Raw genomic sequence first — 9,904 nt, 5'->3', positions numbered from 1 at the left:
TAGATCTTTTACTAAATGGATGTAATTTATTTTTCCATTACATGTCCCATGTTCTTTATTAAAACTGTTTATGTATAATCAGATTTCCATTGCTGTGGACAAGATAGTTGAGACAAACAACTTAATAGAATGAAAGATTTATTTTAGCTTAACTTTTTTTATTGGATATTTTCTTTATTTACATTTCAAATGTTATCTTCTTTCTCTGTCCCCCTCCCCACGAAACCTTCTATCCTCCCCCCCTCTATAAGAGTGTTCCCGTACCCACCCACCCACTCCCTGCCCCCAAATTCCCCTACATCAAACCATCACAGGACCAAAGGACTCTCCTCTAATTGATGCTCAGTAAGGCCATGCTCTGCTACATATACAGTTGGATCCATGGGTCACTCCCTGTGTACTCCTTTGTTGGTGGTTTAGCCCCTGAGAGCTCTAGGAAGTCTGGTTGGTTGATATTATTCTTCCTATTGGGATTGCAAACCCCTTCAGCTCCTCAGTCCTTTCTCTAACTTTTCCATTGGTTCCAATGGTTGGCTGCGAGCATCCATCTCTATATTTGTCAGGCTCTGGCAAAGCCTTTCAGGAGACAGCCATATCAGGCTCCCGTGTTTTCCAACATGTTATTGCTGCTGCCAACTTTATTCAGACATGATTCTCTAGTAACAATAAATGTGGAAAACTTTTACTGCCCCACATGCTGAAAAAAAAATGCCTGCTGAACATTCATAAATAACAAATTGTTATCACTCCCTTCACAGCTCTCAGAATACCCCAGAAAGAGGCTGTAGCAGAAATTTAGGAACGAAACGATGTATCCACATCTTCTGCTATGTTATCTTTCAGTTGTGACTTGGTTTTTGCACTCATGGACTAATAGCAGCTACAGACTATAGAAGATTAGGCCCATCAAACCCTTGCTATGGAGAAGTGACTCAGTAGGCCATACCTATTCATGAAGGCATTATAGGCAGTTACTAGTTGGTAAGGGAGGGGTATTCTTTTTCTCCAGGTTTGGAGCAACATGTAGGATACTCAATCTCAGAAAAGGATTGCTCATATGAACCTTTTCTAGCCTGCTTTGGAAGCTGTCGAGGCAATGACATAGGTGTGCTGTTTAGGAACACTCAATAGCTTTATGATTTTGATGGTTTTCTTGACTGCCTAAGCTTGGTGGTCTTGGAACTAGCTGTGTAGAAAAGGACAGACTCAGTCCCAGAACTCTGCTTGCCTCTGCCTGCTGGGAATAAAGGTATGTACTACAATGCCGTGACCTAAGCTGTCATTGAATTGCTTTCCACAATTTGGAAACTTAGCTGGGTGAGATATTTTTCTGTGATTCCCTACTCTTTATTCTATTTACTACCAAGCTTTTCTTTAATCTGTTTTGTTTCTTAAACACTGGACTTAGCTCCATTCCACTGCCTTGTGTTCTTTTCTCCTCTTAATTGTACATTTGGTATTTTTCCTTGCTCAGCTTTCTTCTTTACATTATAGATCTGCATAAAAGTGACCACTAATAACCACAGAAGTGAGTCAATACTAGGCTGTTTCCTATGTTTTATTTCCTCTACCAAAACAATTAGTCTGAAACTCTTTAGTTCAATGACAGGCAGACTTTTCAGAAAAGAGCAAAAAGAAGTCACATTTTTTTCACTAAAAAAATCACAAGGACAGTTTCCATCTGACATACTAAAATACTTTTCTGTAACCCCTTGTCCCAGACCCCATAGTTCAAGCCACTCTCAGCAGCATTGTCTTCCATGTTCCTAATAATATGATATATTTCTCTCAACTTGAAGTGTCTAATGCTTTTTTAATTCTCTGTCCCAAAGTCCACACTCTTCCAAACAAAGGCATTGTGGGACAGATCACACTAAAACTTCACTCCAGGTACTAACTTCTGTCTTAGTTAGGGATTTTATTGTTGTGAAGAGTCATCAGGGCCATGACATCTCGTATAAATAAAAACAGTTAATAGGGGCTGGCTTTAAGTTCAAAGATTTAGTCCAATATCTTAGTGGCAGTTAGCATGGTGACAGGTAGACAGACATGATGCTGGAGAAGAAGCTGAGAATTCTACATATAATAGTTCAGGCAGCAGGAAATTAACTGTCAAACTTCTGAGACCTCACATCCCACCCTCTTCACCTACACACATAATAATAAAAATATAAATACATATGAGTATTTGTACATAACTAAAGTAACCCAAAAAGGTTACAGTAGTAAAATAAACAGAAAAATCAATACAGTGACTATTTTTTACAGAGCCTCTTTTGTAACTCTTGAGCATAACTATATTTAAATATCATAGTATATAGTTATATTGTAAAATAAAATCCTGTACACTATACAGCTAAGTATGAAAAACTTTCATAGGCTTTTATAATGACAAACCTTCACTAACAAGGTAGTGACACAACTTCTCCAGCAAAGCTACACCATGACAAGATATACTTCCTGATAGTATGACTCCTTATGGATCTACTGGGGCCATATTTATTCAAACTACTAGTCATACTTACTGTTGCACACAAAAATTACCCAATTTTTCCAGTAAATGAACTGAAATTTAATGACTATTCAATATATCCTACAAACTCTTTTAATAAAGGTCTTTATAGATTTTAATATACCTTTTACCAAATATTTAATGAATTTGATAGGCATTCTCTGAGTCCTTCAATTCCAAAGAGACATTCCCATTTTAATTTCCTCTCAGAACAATTAGAGTTATTTAGACCAGTTTTACAGTACCATTTGGATTATGGGTAATCTCCTGAATTGAAACATGTTAATTTTTAAGTGAATACTCTATGACCATAAAACATATCTCCAGAAATTTTAATGTATTAAAACTTATTTAGTCTTTTGGAATATCTGTCTTGACTAGAAAGTCATATTGAATTTATTTGCATGTGTATTTGTTGTAGTCTAAAATTTTCACATAGGCCTCTTAACTCAGGTTTGTTAATTCTTCCTTTCAATACTTACTTTAGACATTTCTATGGACTTATTTTATGAATTAAAGCCTGAATTAAAGAATTCTGGTTGTGGTTTATTTCTTTGCTTTCATAAAATGCAGAGGGCCTTATTCCTTATTATTTAGTAGCATATTTGTGTCTGAGCCAGGATAACTTAGTAAAAAAGGCCATGGGCTTAATGAGAGCTTCAACAGAAGATACAAGTTTTGACCAAATATTCATGCATGGCTCCTCTAAGCACAAGAAGCATAAAGGATACTCAATATCTTCTTGAAACAAACAGGACAGCTTTTCACATTTGAGAATGTAGCAGGTACTCACATCAACAACACATATACTAAAATTGTTTATTTAACAGGTTTGACACAGTCTATGCCTCTGTCTACATGGGATTTGTTAGATAACCTATACAGCATAGAAGAAAGTAAAATTGCAAGGTCTTGTACAGAATCTCTGAGAATTGTAAAATGGCCACAATAGAGCCTTTATACACATAAATTTCTGTAAGTGCATGGCTGCTGTGACAGCAATGCGAGCATCAGATGCTGTCATTCCCTGTGCCTTGTAGTTTTGTGTGTTATTGTCCATATTTTCTCATCTCTGCACATACTAAACTTGGAAGAAGTAAATTCCCCAAATTGTGTTTTTTTCTTCCCAGTCATAGACTTTTCAAAATTAACATTTCTTGCAGTAAAACCCAGAGTGAAAGCTACCAGTGAAGGTTTGTCATCATAATAACCTATGAAAGTTTTTCATACTTGGCTGTATAGTGTACAAGATTTTATTTTACAATATAACTATATACTATGATATTATAATATAGTTATGCTCAAGAGCTAAAGAAAATGCTCTGTAAAAATAGTTACTGTATTTATTTTGTTTATTGTGTTACTATATTTATGTAAACTTATTGGTTTATTTTAGTTATATACAAATATGCATATATTTATATTTTTATTATTATTAGTGTTATAATAATTTCCATTTGTCTTAGTAATTGCTGTGAACAGACAACACAACCAAGTCAACTCTTATAAGGACAACATTTAATTATGGCTGGCTTTCAGGTTTAGAGATTCAATCCATTATCAACAAGGGGGAAACATGGCAGCATCCCAGCAGGCATGGTGCTGGAGAAGCAGAGAGTTCTACAGCTTCATCTGAAGGCCACTAGGAGAGAACTTGGTTCCATGTGGTTAGGCTCCAATGACATAGTGACACACTTCCTCCAACCAGGACACACCTCCAAATAGTGCCATTCCCTGGGCCAGCTTTATTCAAAGTACCACATTATTAGTATTTATTAGTGTTCCAAAAATCTATTTTATAGAAAATAGGAATTTCATGATTATTGGTGGTGGTGAGGATGATGATTATGATGATGATGGAGAGCTATTTGTGTTAAAATTATCTCTAAAAATAAACTGACCATAATTCTCAGTGGAAAAACTTTAAAACCAGCCAAATTTGTACTTATTCATTTACTGATGATTGTTGGTATAATTTTATTTTAGGCATAACAAAAATAATCTTTGCAATTTCAAGCATAGAGGAATTTATATTCATTTTAATGTTTGGCTATATTATTTTCTTTTAGAACATAAATACAACATAGTTCTATCCTAATTTTAAAAAATATTAATTTCTGTTTATCTGTCCATTGTGTTTATAAGTTCTTTAACCTAGTATGTATTCCAATTATCAAATTTGTCTTAAAAGCTTAATACAAATAATATCCTTTTTACTTAGATTAATTTGCTACCATGACGTAAAGGGTGTGATTAAAAATTAATTGTCTTCTATCAGCACTTTATACTACTAATTTAAGCTTGGTCGTAGAGTAACCAATTAAAGTAAAGCATGCTGTGTGAACACTAAACATAACACAATCATTTAATCTATTTTGGCTATGCCTGCTGTCTTCCAAATCATTTCTATGGTGACAACTCATAAGTCAAAGTATTTAATAAAAAAAAAAATCCCATGATAACTAGGCCAATCCTAAATAAATCTGAGACTTATGGGTAATAAAAATATTTTAATTTAGTTGGTTTGCACTAAGTGATTTTTAAAACTATTATAGAATATATACCATAAAAATAAACCAAGCACAGAAACTCGTGTGTAAATTTATAGCAGAAAATAGGTCTAGAAGATGAGTAATAGAAAAGATTGTACAAAAATAAAACCCAAAAATTTCATTGGTCCTATGATACACTGAGAAGTGTAACAGGAAAACTACTTGTAGTAACATTCATGCAAACAGTGCTATGTCTAAATATCATATTTTGAGGTAAATTAATGTTTTTTCATCTTGTATTCATTTTCAAAAAACTTGGGAGAAAAATAATATTGGTGTTATTGAGATAATATCATTTGCAATTTTGGTGTTCTCTTCTAATTTCCCTAAAGTTGTAAGCTCAACATAATTTTTGTAAGTATACCTCTGTAACCTGGACTTTAACATTTCCTGAAATACAACTGTTGTTTTCCCTTTGATTTGGGAAATGATGCTTCTCGTACTACCGTTCTCTACAGGAATGTATTTATGAACAATTGTTTCTCAGCACATGAATTAACCGTGGGATAATCAGTACAATAAATCCCGTGATTCAGTGGAAATTATGGAATTCAGTTCACATAGTATCATCCATACTAGGAGGCAAGTCAGAAATGTGGGCAGTTAAATATCTGGGCAAAACTAGGTACTCAGGTCAGAGTGTGCTTCTCCACAGTGTATCTATTGAAACAGGAAGAAAAACCAATACTCTCCTTCCCCACAATGTCTAATAGAGTTCGGAATCTTCCCTTTATCTTTGTGAGAATTTGCCACATGAACATCTTTTCCTGGTGACATTAAATCTCTATAATTTTCAGTAATAAACAAAAACCATATTCATCATACTAGTACCTTGTTTTCTTGACTCAACATCTGCTGGACTTAAATTGGTATGAGATGGAAAGATGGTATTGGATTGGTAGAGAATTGTGTTCTCTCTTTTTAGGTGACTTACACTCTAGAAATGTTGTATTTCCTGGACTTAAACACTCAGTATTTATTACTGACCACTGGCATAAAAAATGAAGAAAAAAAAATGAATAGATAGAAGAATTTTCCCAAGCTTTGGGTAATTTTATGATGGAGAATAGATGTATGTTACAATGACTGTAAATAACATTTTCAGAGAGTTTAATCATGCCACCCTTATAATTGAAATGTTCATATATACTTCTTCAAAGCCTTTAGGTTGAAATAGAAAAGTCAACCTTATCAAGTGTATTAACATCTGCTAAATATATATAATACTCTGGGGCATCGTTCTATACTTCCATTCTATCTCTTTCATTAACTTTTGTATACTTCAGTTGAGTTCTCAAAGTTTGATCAGTAAATCTAGCAATTCCAGGCTTGCTGTTAATATTTCATGTTTGACTTAATCACACAGCTTTTGAATGAACTGTGCTCACACTTATTTTTGAGCTTGTTGAAATTTACAGCCATTGAGCAGCTCACTGCAAATTTTTCTTCCTTACATAATTACTTAAGGAATAAGATGAATAATTTAATTAGACTTTTCATTGCTACAACAATTCTCATCTTCATCCTTTACCTCAGCATAAAACACTAATTATTTAATACATATTTCCAGAAATATCTTTTTATTTATTTCAAATTTATTAGTTTTTTTTCTTAAAACTGTATGACTTACATGTTCTTCTTTTTGAGTGATGTCTTAGGCACTTGAAAGTACCATGCAAAATTTAATGGGCACAGTCACTTTCTGCAGTGTAAGTCATAGGGAAAGCATTATGGGCACTGTACCAAAAAATGTTTGAGGGGTTAAGTGGAGGTAATTCATCAGGATGATGTAGTTAAAAAAAAAAAAAAAAAAAAGACAGCCAAAAAGACAATGACTACTTTCCAAAGAAAGTGCTGTCTAAGCAAGATTCATTATGCATTAGCAGCTCTAGTGGACTATATAAGCTTTGAAGAATACTTGCATTCTCTTATCACCATGGTTCTGTCATGTATTGCCATTACATTGAAATCCACATTATGACACTATGTCTATTCTTTACCTAAAAGTCTATTGAAGATTTATTGGCATAGGAAATTTCATATTTTTCAGGGGTTAAACCAACAAGTTTTGTGCCAATTTGAAACAACCTATAGTTATTTGGAAAGTGGGACCCTCAATTGAGATAATTGTGCCACCAGAATGGCATGTGGTAAATATTGTTCCTTTGTGATATCTTCATGGTTGCTATTCCAGGTTCCATCCAGAAATTCTCTGGATTATGAACTAAGATCTGCAAGCTAAAATGAACTCTTTGTTCTCCAAGTTGGTTTTGGTCATAGTGTTATGTGATGGTAATAGAAACTCTATGGTAGGGTAACATAATATTTTGATAAATAAAACATTGTTGATTACAAATGAGCTAACATAGTCCATGTAGTACCAACTCAGGACTTCTCATTTTTCTAAATTGGAATAATAAACCAGTTTAATGTTCTGTCTTGATGGAATCATTGTTTAGAATACAAAAATGTGGAAAGCAGACACTTATTGCCTTAAGACCTCTGTTTATATTGTTTTTAAATTAGATTTGTGATTATAACAACAAACAGTGAACTAATATGTGAAATATAATTTGGGTGGTTTGGGAACTCTTTGGACATGGATTTAGCATAAAACAGTAGGTTTACAGGTACTTTCAGAATCCGGGACAGTGAAAAGTTAAAGTAAATCCATTTACTTTCTTCCTTTGAATGTAGGTAATAATGTCAAATATACTATACAGCTAAGTTAACATTTTAAATGGACTCGATGGAATTTGTATAAACTGTAACAATGCACAATGATTGTATAATAAACCTCATATATGACAAGTCAAATCTCAGAAAACGGAAAACTGTTTTTAAACTACTATACTTAATATAATCCTGAGGTTCAATATGATTGATGCCTCAAAATTAAGTATAAAGAATGCAAAAATATGAAAGGACCCATGAAGAAATTATTTATCACTTGCTTAACACTTCAGAGGCCATGCTTTCAAACTAAAATACCTCAAAGGAAATAATAGTACTAGTAACTTGTTTGTCTATAGCAATATATTAAATTGACTTTACTAAATGTATAACAATGTATGTTCTGCATGTTTTGATTAAGTAATGGAGATCCCTTTGCATGTAAGTAATTAATTCATGTTGTTGCCCTTGGACCTAGCCCAGTTTAGCATGGCTCCTAGGATCCTAAGGTCATGCTTTAAGGATGACTTCATTCTCTCATTAACAAATATGGCTGAGAAAGCTGAATGCTGATGCTGTCAGGGGACCTTCCTCTTTTCTGTAGACAGTCCCTTGATAGATTCCTCACTACTTTTATTTTTAGAACATTTACTTCAGAAAAGTTTGTAATCATGAAAAAAAATATTTCTTAAACCTCAGAAGTATATATCCCAAGAACTTAAAGGCATTCTTTTAACCTGTTATCATCATCAAGGATAGGTACTCTGTCTCTTAGATGGGAGAATGGAATCCTCAGTTTGACAGCTGCCAGCCAGCAGGTGTAGTTAGTACATTTCTACTGACCACCCTTTGTAGTCTTTCCTTTCACGAACTCTAATGAGCTCTATCTGCTTGTCCCTCTCCCGTTAAGACACCAATCAACTGCATAAGAGTATCTCAGCCTTTCCTGCCCTGTCAGGAGTTCTTGAATAGCATCTGCTCTAACCTAAAAAACTGAAAGTCTAGCTGTGTTCATTTTGACACAACAAAGTGAAACTTTACCAGAACTCTCTTTCTTTGGAAGAAAAGAGGTGAAAATAATTTTTGTGATATACAAAGGGTGGAATTGAAGCAGCGGTCTTTCCTCTCAGGAATTCATTATAAGTTGGGATGGTGACACAGAAAGCTTTCATATCATTCTAGTTTTCCCATCCTTGACAGCTACTCCATCCTCCCTCCTGCTAGACCTGCTGACATTAGCAACCACAAGTTTATCACTGGAAACTTGGCTATGATTTCAGAATTTCACACAGCCAACATATTTGCATATCATATTCACAACCTTCTCCTTTTATGCCTACTTCAGAAGCTGAACTTAATCTTCTACCAGATTGCCTGGTGACCCCTCCAAAAGTGCCCCATCCAAAAACCTTCCTCTTCTCCCTTTCATTTGCCTCAATGAGGGTGCTCCCTCACACGCCCACGCCCACCCTCTCCCACCCCACCCCACTAGCATCCCCCTATGCTAGAGCATCAAACCTCTACAGAATTAAGGGCCTCCCTTCCCATTGATGTCAGACAAAGACATCCTCTCCTCCCTATTTATCTGGAGCCATGCATCCCTCCCTGTATATTCTTTGGTTGGTGGTCTAGTTCCTGGGAGCACTGGGTGGTCCAGCCAGCTGATGTTGTTCTTCCTATGGGGTGGCAATCCCACTTTAAAATAAACAAAGCCTTAAGACTCTAATATGATAAAAAGCAGACTGACAAAATTTTAGCTAATGCAGGTACTTTTTACTTTGTGAAAAAAAAATAATTGTGGGATAACACTCAAGAACCCAGAATATAGAGGAAAGAACTGAAATGAGCTATTTTCAAAGATGAAAGACTTGCTCTAATTAACTTCCCAGACTTCCTGTGGGGGGAGTAAGTGGATAGATATGTTTGGACTGGTTTCAAAACTGCTATGAACCCAGTGTGCTTTTACCTCTTTGCTCATCTTTTTATAAAATAAATGCATATAAAAAGTCTTTTCCTTGTCTCTACAGACTTGGCTGATGTCTCAAAACAGAAAACTCCACTTTGTGATCCAATAATATTTAAATATTACTTCATATTTTATAAGTGAAGAGTCACCTTTTATGCCTAACAACTGAATTAAGCAGATTCTTAAAATTTTATACCCTGG

Source organism: Arvicanthis niloticus, chromosome 19, assembly GCF_011762505.2.
Source record: "Arvicanthis niloticus isolate mArvNil1 chromosome 19, mArvNil1.pat.X, whole genome shotgun sequence".
NCBI lineage: Eukaryota > Metazoa > Chordata > Mammalia > Rodentia > Muridae > Arvicanthis > Arvicanthis niloticus.
Note: the sequence above shows the minus strand (reverse complement) of the source record.